The following is an 11,803-nucleotide window of genomic DNA, read 5'->3' on the forward strand; positions in this document are numbered from 1 at the left end:
TTTATGTATTTACTTTTATGCAAGAGTCAATAGTATTACTTCTCATTTCAACCTCAATTATTCCCTTGTTGGCAAGTGTCATGTGGTGGGGAAAGATCCAGGCATATATGGCCATTCAAATATATTTGATCATGGTTTATTATTGTTGACAATTATCTATATGATAAATGAGTTGGGAGGCGAAACATTAAGCCCTCTCTTTCTTTGTGTTCGATGGATGCCATTTGTTCTAAAAATATGCTTCCGGCGAGCTCCGGCGCCCCCGCGGCTTCCCGTCTGCTCCCCTGGATGCGGACGAGGACGGGCTACGCCCCGGTGGTCTCCGCGCGACCAGCCACTGCTCGTAGCGCAAGTCCGGCAAGTCGCCGCCGCGTTGTTGGTCGCCGCCGGCCAAAACTCCGGCGGGCTGACGTGGCCTTTATTTAGGCACTAATTACCCCCCCTAGAGACACTGACAGTGGGCCCTGCCCTGCTAATCTATAGTTAGGTTAGTATTAGAGTTAACTAACTCTGTTAGTTAACTGAGACACTGACGTGTGGACCCCACACATCAAGTTTGACCATGATCAGCCCCGGTTGACCTACTGACGTCGTGCTGTCGTCATGCTGATGCAGTGAAATCTTTTCTGGGATTAAATTAAATCAGGAAATTCCAGGAATTGTTATAACTTCAAAAAATCATAGAAATTCAACCGTAACTCAGATTGAAATAATTTATATATGAAAAATTATCAGAAAAATTCAATTTATCCAGCTGTACTAGTTTCATGCATGACAACTTTGGTAGTAATAGCAATCAAAGAAGACAATATGATAATTGAGTATGTGGATCTCTTAGATTTTGTTGAAGATAAGTTGAATTGCAATTGTTTGGTGACTAAAAACATAGGTTGTTAAGTTTCAAGAGAATGCATTGTTTGAACCATAACATGTGAATTGATTGCTACTTTATCATGATGAGTTTTATGAGAAAGAGTTGCTATTATTATGCTAGAAAAAGTGATTGAAATTATCACTGATCAAACTTATGCACTATGCTAGCATTCACACTTCATAAATAGTTTATTTTACCATTTACCTACTCGAGGACGAGCAGGAATTAAGCTTGGGGATGCTGATACATATTCAACATATCTATAATTTATAAAGTATTCATGCCATGTTTAAAATAATTTTATATGGTTTTGGTATGGTTTGATTGGAACTAGCCCGGACTGACGCTGTTTTCAGCAGAACTGCATGGTGTCGTTTTTGTGTGCACAAATAATAGTTCTCATAATGGGCTAATTTATGGTGATTTTTTACGGACAAGAAGTGACCCACGGAGCACCGGAGCCAGGCCAGAAGAGCCACGAGGGAACGACAAGCCTGGGGGCGCCACCCCTAGGGCGCGCCCCCCGAGCTTGTCGCTTCATCATGGACCCCCTTGATGTGAGACCGGCGCCAAAAATTCCTATAAATACCCAAACCCCTAGAAAGAACCCTAGATGAGAAGCTAAACCGCTGCAAGCCTCTATATCCACGAAAACTCAATCGGGGCCCTGTTCCGGCACCCTGCCGGAGGGGGAAATCATCACCAAAGGCCATCTTCATCACTCTGGCGATCTCCATGACGAGGAGGGTGTTGCAAATATGCCCTAGAGGCAATAATAAAATGGTTATTATTATATTTCCTTGTTCATGATAATTCTCTATTGTTCATGCTATAATTGTATTAACAGAAAACCGTAATACATGTGTGAATACATAGACCACAACATGTCCCTAGTGAGCCTCTAGTTGACTAGCTCGTTGATCAATAGATGGTTATGGTTTCCTGACCATGGACATTGGATGTCATTGATAACGAGATCACATCATTAGGAGAATAACATGATGACAAGACCCAATCCTAACCAAAGCACAAGATCGTGTAGTTCGTTTGCTAGAGCTTTTCTAATGTGAGGTACCTTTCCTAAGACCATGAGATTGTGCAACTCCTGGATGCCATAGGAATGCTTTGGGTGTATCAAACATCACAACGTAACTAGGTGACCATAAAGGTGCACTACAGGTATCTCCGAAAGTGTCTGTTGGGTTGGCACGAATCGAGACTGGGATTTGTCACTCCGTATGATGGAGAGGTGTCTCTGGGCCCACTCGGTAATGCATCATCATAATGAGCTCAATGTGACTAAGGATTTAGCGATGGGATCATGCATTACGGAACAAGTAAAGGGACTTGTCGGTAATGAGATTGAACAAGATACGGGGATACCGACGATCGAATCTCGGGCGATTAACATAGCGATGGGCAAAGGGAATTGTATACGAGATTGATTGAATCCCCGACATCGTGGTTCATCCTATGAGATCATCGTGGAACATGTGGGAGCCAATATGGGTACCCATATGCCGCTATTGGTTATTGGCCGAAGAGATGTCTCGGTCATGTCTGCATGGTTCCCGAACCTGTAGGGTCTACACACTTAAGGTTGGTGATGCTAGAGTTGTAATGGGAAATTGCATGTGGTTACCTAAGTTGTTCGGAGTCTCGGATGAGATCCGGGACATCATGAGGAGTTCCAGAATGGTCCGGAGGTGAAGATTTATATATGAGAAGTCTAGTTTCAGTCGCCGGAAAGGTTTTGGGGGTTATCGGTATTGTACCGGGACCACTGAAAGGTCTCCGGGGGTCCACGGGTGGGGCCACCTGCTCTAGGGGACAAAGTGGGCTGAATATGGGTGGGAACCATCCCCCTAGTGGGCTGATGCGCCCCCCCCCCCCAAGGGCCCAAGGCGCCTAGGGTTGGAAACCCTGGGGTATGGGGACGCCTCCCACCTGCTTGGGGGCAAGCCACCCCCTAGGCCCCAGCCCCCCTCTAGATGCATCTAGGGGGGCTGGCCCCCTCTCCCCTTCACCCTATAAATAGATGGGGTGGGAGTGCAGCCGCACCCTTCCCCTAGCTCATGCCTCCCCCCTCCTACACCTCCTCCTCCTCCGTTGAAGCTTGGTGAAGCTCTGCAGGAGAACCACAAGCTCCACCACCACGCAGTCGTGCTGCCGGAGTTCTCCCTCAACTTCTCCTTCCCCCTTGCTGGATCAAGAAGGAGGAGACATCCCCGGGCTGTACGTGTGTTGAACGCGGGGGCACCGTCCGTTCGGCGCTTGGATCGGATCTTCCACGATTTGAATCGCCGCGAGTACGACTCCAGCAACCGTGTTCTTGTAACGCTTCCACTTAGCGATCTTCAAGGGTATGAAGATGCACTCCCTCTCTCGTTGCTAGCATCTCCTAGATTGATCTTGGTGGCACGTAGGATTTTTTTTAATTATTACTATGTTCCCCAACAGTGGCATCATGAGCTAGGTCTATGCGTAGATTCTATGCATGACTAGAACACAAGTAGTTGTGGGCGATGATTTGGTCAATTTGCTTACCGTTACTAGTCCTATCTTGATTCAATGGCATTGTGGGATGAATCAGCCCGGACCAACCTTACATGTACACTTACGTGAGACAGGTTCCACCGACTGACATGCACTTGTTGCATAAGGTGGCTAGCAGGTGTCTGTCTCTCCCACTTTAGTCGGATCGGATTCGATGAAGAGGGTCCTTATGAAGAGTAAATAGCAATTGGCATATCACCGTTGTGGCTTTTCCGTAGGTAAAAAACGTTCTTGCTAGAAACCAATAGCAGCCACGTAAAACAAGCAACAACAATTAGAGGACTTTTAACTGGTTTTTGTAGGGTATGCTATGTGATGTGATATCGCCAAAAGGATGTGATGAATTATATATGTGGTGTATGAGATTGATCATGTTCTTGTAATAGGAATCACGACTTGCATGTCGATGAGTATGACAACCGGTAGGAGCCATAGGAGTTGTCTTAATTTATTGTATGACCTGCAAGTCAATATAAGAGCCATGTAATTACTTTACTTTATTGCTAATCGTTAGCCATAGTACCAGAAGTAATAGTTGGCGAGACAACTTCATGAAGACACGATGATGGAGATCATCATGATGTAGATCATGGTGTCATGCCGGTGACGATGGTGATCATGTCGTTCCTCGAAGATGGAGATCAAAAGGGCAAGATGATATTGGCCATATCATGTCACTTTATGATTTGCATGTGATGTTTGTCATGTTTACATCTTATTTGCTTAGAACGACGGTAGCATAAATAAGATGATCCCACACTAAAATTTCAAGAAATGTGTTCCCCCTAACTATGCACCATTGCGAAGGTTCGTTGTTTCGAAGCACCACATGATGATCAGGTGTGATAGATTCTAATGTTCGCATACAACGGGTGTAAGCTAGATTTACACATGCGAAACACTTAGGCTGACTTGACGAGCCTAGCATGTACAAACATGGCCTCGGAACACAAGAGACCAAAAGGCCGAACATGAGTCATGTGGTAGATGCGATCAACATGGAAATGTTCACCGTTGATGACTAGTCCGTCTCACATGATGATCGGACACGGCCTAGTCGATTCGGATCATGTATCACTTAGATGGCTAGAGGGATGTCTATCTGAGTGGATTAAATAATTTGATTAGATGAACTTAATTATCATGAACTTAGTCTAAAATTGTCTTTACAATCTATCCTGTAGATCCAATGGCCCACGCTAATGTTGCCCTCAACTTCAACGCATTCCTAGAGAAAACCAAGCTGAAAGACGATGGAAGCAACTATATGGATTGGGTCCATAACTTGAGGATCATCCTCATAGCTGCCAAGAAAGCATATGTCCTTGAAGCACCGCTAGGTGATGCACCCATTTTCCCAGCAACTCAAGACATTATGAACGCATGGCAGTTGCGTAGTGATGATTACTCGCTGGTTTAGTGCGGCATCCTTTACAGCTTAGAATCGAGGCTCCAAAAGAGTTTTGAGCAACACGGAGCATATGAGATGTTCCAAGAGCTGAAAATGGTTTTCCAAGCTCATGCCTGGGTCGAGAGATGTGAAGTCTCTGATAAGTTCTACAGTCGTTAGATGGAGGAAAACAGTTTTGTCAGCGAGCATATACTCAAAATGTCAGGGTTGCACAATCGCTTGTCTCAGCTGGGACTTAATCTTGCAGATGACTCGGTCATTGACAGAATCAGAATCCTCCAGTCGCTTCCACCTAGCTACAAGAGCTTTGTGATGAAACACAATGTGCAAGGGATGGAGAAGTCCATTCCTGAGTTATATTCGATGCTGAAATCAGCAGAGGTGGAGATCAAAAAGGAACATCAAGTGTTGATGGTGAATAAGACCACTAGTTTCAAGAAAGGCAAGGGAAAGAAGTACTTCAGGAAGGACGGCAAGGGAGTTTCCGTGCCCGGTAAGCCAGTTGCCGGGAAGAAGCCAAAGAATGGGCCCAAGCCTGAGACCGAGTGCTTTTATTGCAAGGGAAATGGTCACTAGAAGCGGAACTGTCCCAAGTACTTAGCGGATAAGAAGGCCGACAACACCAAAGGTAATATACATGTTATTGATGTGTACCTTACCAATTCTCGTAGTAGCTCCTGGGTATTTGATACCGATGCAGTTGCTCACATTTGTAACTCAAAACAGGAGCTGCGGAATAAACGGAGACTGGCGAAGGACGAGGTGACTATGCACGTCGGGAATGGTTCCAAGGTTGATGTGATTGCCGTCGGCATGTTACCTCTACATCTACCTTTGGGATTAGTTTTAAACCTCAATAATTGTTATTTAATACTAGCTTTGAGCATGAACATTGTATCTGGATCTCGTTTGATGCGAGATGGCTGCTCATTTAAATCCGAGAATAATGGTTGTTCCATTTATATGAGAGATATGTTTTATTGTCATGCCCTGCTGGTCAATGGTTTATTTTTTATTAAATCTCGAATGTGATGTTACACATATTCATAGTGTGAATGCCAAAAGATGTAAGGTTGATAATGATAGTCCCATATACTTGTGGCACTGAGGGAGTCCTGGATTAGGGGGTATCCGGACAGCCGGACTATATACTTCATTCGGAGTATTGGAGCGTGAAGATACAAGACTCAAGACTCCGTCCTGTGTCCGGATGGGACTCTCCTTTGCGTGGAAGACAAGCTAGGCGATCCGGATATTGTGTTTCCTTCCTTATAACCAACTCCATGTAAACCCTAGCCCTCTCCGGTGTCTATATAAACTGGAGAGGTTGGTCCTTAGAAGGCCGATCACAATTACAATCATAACCATCATATGCTAGCTTCTAGGGTTTAGCCTCTATGATCTCGTGGTAGATCTACTCTTGTACTACTCATATCATCAATATTAATCAAGCAGGAAGTAGGGTTTTACCTCCATCGAGAGGGCCCGAACCTGGGTAAACATTGTGTCCCTTGCTTCCTGTTACCATCAGCCTAAGACACACAGATCGGGACCCCCTACCCGAGATCCGCCGGTTTTGACACCAACATTGGTGCTTTCATTGAGAGTTCCTCTGTGTCGCCGATGCAAGGCTTGATGGCGCCTTCAATCGTAAACAATACGGTCCAGGGTGAGACTTTTCTCCCCGGACAGATTTTCGTGTTCAGCGGCTTCGCGCTGCAGGCCAATTCGCTTGGCCAACTGGAGCAGATCGATGGCTACGCCCCTGGCCACCAGGTCAGGTTTGGAAACCTGAACTACACGGCCGATATCCGCGGAGACTTGATCTTCGACGAAATCGGGCCCGCGCCAGGAGCGCCGGACAGTCGCGATGAGCACGACTTAGACCTGCTATCGGACAATGCTCGGGATATCATCCCTGCAGCGGCCCCGGACCTAAATCTGGAGCAGACTGTGTGGCCCAAGGACGGGTGGATTGACCCCGCCCAGCCGGACGCACATTCATCACCAATAGAGACGAACACATGCCTCACTTCTAAGGAAGCCTGTGACTCCGGACCCCCGAACTCGTATCCGGTTGTAGGTTCTAGTTTGCGCGCTCCCGAGCCCGCCGAGCCTGGTTGGGCTCCGGTTATGGAGTTTACCGCTGCGGATATCTTCCAGCACTCGCCCTTTGGCGACATGCTGAACTCATTAAAGTCTCTCTCTTTGTCAGGAGGCTCTTGGCCGAACTATGTCTGGCTCGAGTGGGAAGCTAGCGACGAAGGAATTCGTTGCCCACCCACCACCCACTTCATAGCCACGGTCGATGATTTGACCGACGTGCTTGACTTCGACTCCGAAGACATCGACGGTTTGGACAACGATGTAGGAGAAGAATAGAAACCACCACCCACGGGGCTGTGGACAGCCACCTCTTCATATGACATATATATGGTGGACACTCTGAAAGAAACCAATGGCGATGAGGCAATGGAGGATAACCCCTCCAAGAAGAAAGCAAAGCATGGGCGTCGCCAGCGCCGCTCCAAGCCCCGCCACAGCAATACCGGCACCGGAGACGAAACCAACCTGGACGGTGCCGAAGATGAATACAACCCCGACCAGCCCACCTTCGAGCAGGCCGAGCAGGAAGATGGTCAGGATAGCCTAGATGAACAGGTGACGGACGGGTATCCGGAGGAGGACAACTACATGCCCCCCTCCGAAGACGAGATTAGCCTCGGCAACGATGAGTTCGGCGTGCCTGAGGACCCTGTGGAGCAGGAGCGCTTCAAGCACCGGCTTATTGCCACTACGAGGAGCCTGAAAAGGAAGCAACAGTAGCTCAAAGATGACCAAGATTTGCTCGTGGACAGATGGACCAAGGTCCTGGCCACCGAGAAATACAAACTCGACCACCCCGACAAAGGGCACGCACGACATAATTCGCTACCCCAACTTAAGCAGGAGAACCCAAGGCACATACCCCGTCGTCAACTCACCACAACGATCCAAGACAATGTGAAGGATACACGAAGATGCATCCTAAAGTCTTGGCCCAATTGTCATAAATGTCAAGTCAGGGAAGTTGGTGCCAAATCCAGCAACTTCCAGTCCGGTCAGCGGACAAAGAACAGCTCAAGCCTATCCGGCCCGAGCAACATACTCGATCAACCATGCGAAATTCATGGTACTCCTAAAAGGACGGCCAAGCACACCAATAGAGAATGTCGGATCCTCAAAACAAAGTGGTCAGTCGTGTGTCGGAAACAAGGAGGGGAGGAGTCCAACAACGGCGACGTCAAAAGATCCTCTAGATCATAAAAGTACGACCGACCTCCCCCGATCACATCAACCGTCCGGACAATATCAATCACAGCAATTTAATTGCAGTACCTCTAGACCTAGTAGTCGGGGGCTCCATCTCACATAGAGCCCCCGTGGGCATGAAGCCACAAATAACATCTTCTAAAAGATGCTAGGTGCAAAGGCCAAGTTTTATTGGCCCACCACTCTAACGGTTGTCTTCAGATCACCAAAAAATGACACGCCAAAGAATAATTCTTCGACACCTTCCCCTCATATGGTAATTTACCATATGTTAACGGGACGAACCACGTTGACTAGATTCCATGTGGTAAACCATTAGGCCAACCCCGTGGGATATAATCACACCTATGGGCAAGGCCAAACCCCGCCCTTAGAGCGGAAATCATACCACTGCCGGAGTAATGAGTCATGCCTACCTAACAAAATTTTGATATGACAGCTAACGATCGGGACACCAACTGAGGAGTCCGCGCTACTTCACGGTATAACGGCCGGGTTAACCAGGTTCCGATCAGGAACCCTCGGACCAACCACAAGAGGACGTTTAGCTGCCCTCAAGTATTTGCCTTTACAAACTAACTTTGATGCAGAACAGGATTGGCGACGTGGAATCGGCCCGGGCACACAAGGGCAGGAACACGTAAGTGAACCCCCCCCCCCTCCAAAGAAGGCAGTCCGGATTCACTTCAGATCCACTCACAGCCCCCTCCAGTCCGGCCATGACAAGTTCCGCCAAAAACACCTCTTTTCATAATCATAAATCGTACTCATATGCATAGACATATCATCCTACTACAATGCGTAGACTTAAATAACACTTAACGGCCGTTGTTTCTCATCGATGCCTCGTTGTCAAAAACGTCACCCGCGCCTTGGGTTATGCCCGATTATGCCGGGGGCTTTACAGTACGGCGATAAAGTCCGACCACCTTTTCGGTCGCTCGGCACCCCGAACTTATAGCATTATATGCATCAGCTCCGAATCATGTCTTGGGTCATTGGTTGGGTTTGCCCGGCTCCCATGTTTTGGTACCTTACGTTCCGCCCCATCTGCTGAGGTAGCGCTGGGAGAACTACTGCGATTGTGTCCCGGTTCTGCCGGACGAGCACCTCAGTAGAGAAAGCCGAAAACCGACTGTCATGATACATCGAGAGCTAGTCAGCTGTTCGAGAGGTTGTAAAATCCTTACAGATTTATTCCGCATAACGCCATTATAAATGCAGAGTGCAACGGGTCGGTCTTCCGATCAGGCGCCAATAGAGCCCCTAGTGCGGCCTTCCGAACACTAGGGGCTGCACCGACCATACTCGAATTCCTATGGCTAAGTGAGAGTGGTAAAGCCCTATAGTCCGATTGCCTGGTTCGTGGTGAGGAACACCTCCTTAAAAGGACCCACCCATGGGATAAAGAGTGTTCAGGTATATCCCGAACACCCCCGTATTTCTTTCATGGGGGCAGAAGCCGACGACTGGCCAACTCTCAGGATTTACATACACTAAACAACCGCACAGGAAGAACAAATGTTCAAACAAAACAGGCAATAAATTATAAAAGTGCCATTATCCCATATTACAAAGAACGGCATGAATACCCTCAGGGAAATATAATGTCGTTGGTACACGTATCCGCCACAAGGCGGGCTCCCTTCAGTACACCTTCATAGTATAGCTCGGGCTTGCGGTGCTCCTTACCCTCTGGCGGCCCCTCAGTCATCAGCTTCTCCGCATCAAGCTTCCCCCAATGCACTTTCACACGGGCAAACGCCATGCACGCACCCTCTATACAGACTGGTCGCTTAATAGCATCAAACCGAGGAAAGGCGCCCACAATCCGCTTCACGAGTCCGAAGTAACTGCTCGGAATTGGCTCCGCGGGCCACAACCGGACAACCAAGTCCTTCATGCCTACTTCGGCCGCCCGGTGCAGTTCGATCAGCTGCTTCAGCTGATCGATAAAGGGCACCGGATAGTTCGGCGCCAAATACTGCAACCAGAAATCCCTCCCCGCAGACTTCTCCTCGGTCTGGTAAAATTGGGCGGCATCTGATATACTGTGAGGCAGATCCGCAAACACCCCTGGAAAAACAAGAATTTAGCTTTTCTCTTAGAGTTCTCCCCATTATTATGTCAAATGGCCATGAATATAAAAAGGCCTTACCAGCCGCAACCTTCCAGGCCTCCTGAATGTCCCGCATAGCACCTCGGATTTTTCCCGAGCATCCTCCGCGACTTGGAGAGCTTGGGCGAGTTCGGATTCTTTCCCTATTAGACTCTACTCCAAGCCCTCGCTTTTCTTCACAGCCTCCTGGAGCTCTCGCTCAGCTGCGATGACCCTGGCCTCGTGTTTCTCACAAAGCGCCTGTTCAGCGGCAGCCTTCTCGTTGGCATCAACCACAGCCTTCTTCAGCACCTCATATTCGGCACTCGCTCCTAGAGCATACAATATAAATACTTTTCACTAGGCACAATTACTCATTCATGCCGAATTCAAGACAATGTTTCAACATACCTTGCTTGTCCTCCAATTGCTTCTTTACACGGCCAAGTTCTTCTTCGGCCCATTCCAGGCTCTGCTTCAGACCGAACAGTTCCGCACTATGAGCGGCCGTCTTCTTTGCAGACGCCTATTTTCACACAAAGGGGTATACGTCATTAACAATGGCTCTTGCAAAAGCAGAGGATTTGATCCCCTGTCCGGCTCTTTCTCTCTTTCGTCGGACAGTGTATCAGGGGCTACTACTCATATTATGACGATTCCTCAAAGGTGTCTTAGAAAACATACCTCAAAGGCCTTTATAAGGCCAAGGCAGGACTCATTCAGCCCGCTCTCGGCAGACTGAATCTTTTCAATCACCGCACCCATGAGGGTCCGATGTTCATCGACGATAGACGCGCTCTTTAACACTGTCAATAAACTGCCACGTAGCTCTGCTTGGATAGAGGTTGCCGGTGGAGTAGGCAAACCTCCCACCGTCGAAGGTGGCTTCTCGCCCGATCCTGGGGCCTTAGAGGTCTCCAGGACCTTGTCTGGCTGTGGTCCGAACCCGAGATCGCCCCCACTGTCGACACACCGGGGGGTCGTCGCCCCCGTGTGTCCGGCCCCAGAGACATGCCTCCCCTAGTCCGGACCTTGTTGAGACGACACCTCAGTGTCACGCCTAGACTTCAGGGAAGGGGCCTCTGGAGGCGTCTCGCTCGCCAAAGCGTCTGAGCTCAGCGAATCCTCCGATGAGGACTGTCTGGCGTGAGACCTCGTTGGGCTGTATGAAATATGGCGACGGTTAAAACTACTGTACCCAAACGACCCTGGATGCATATACGTGTTCAGATGTCGGATACTTACGACTTTTCCAGGGTCTGGGCCCTGGGATCCCACTCCGGGCTGTTATCGGTAGCCATGGTGGATGCCTTTGGGTGGGAACCTCTCCCCCTCTTGGGCAACTCGGCCTCTAGGGACGAGGAAGCCGACCTCTTCTTCCCACCTCCAGAGTGAGGCTCGTCCTCCTCTGCTTCCTCCTCTTCGTCTTCGGAAGAAGGATCATCGTTGGAGTCTTCAGATTTTGTGTCCGAAGCCTCGCGGCAACGGAGGCCGCTCCGGGTCTTTTTGACCTTCTTGGAGGCCTCTTTCTTTGGCGCCTTGTATGGCGCGG

The sequence above is a fragment of the Triticum dicoccoides genome, chromosome 2B (genome assembly GCF_002162155.2).
Source record: "Triticum dicoccoides isolate Atlit2015 ecotype Zavitan chromosome 2B, WEW_v2.0, whole genome shotgun sequence".
Lineage (NCBI taxonomy): Eukaryota > Viridiplantae > Streptophyta > Magnoliopsida > Poales > Poaceae > Triticum > Triticum dicoccoides.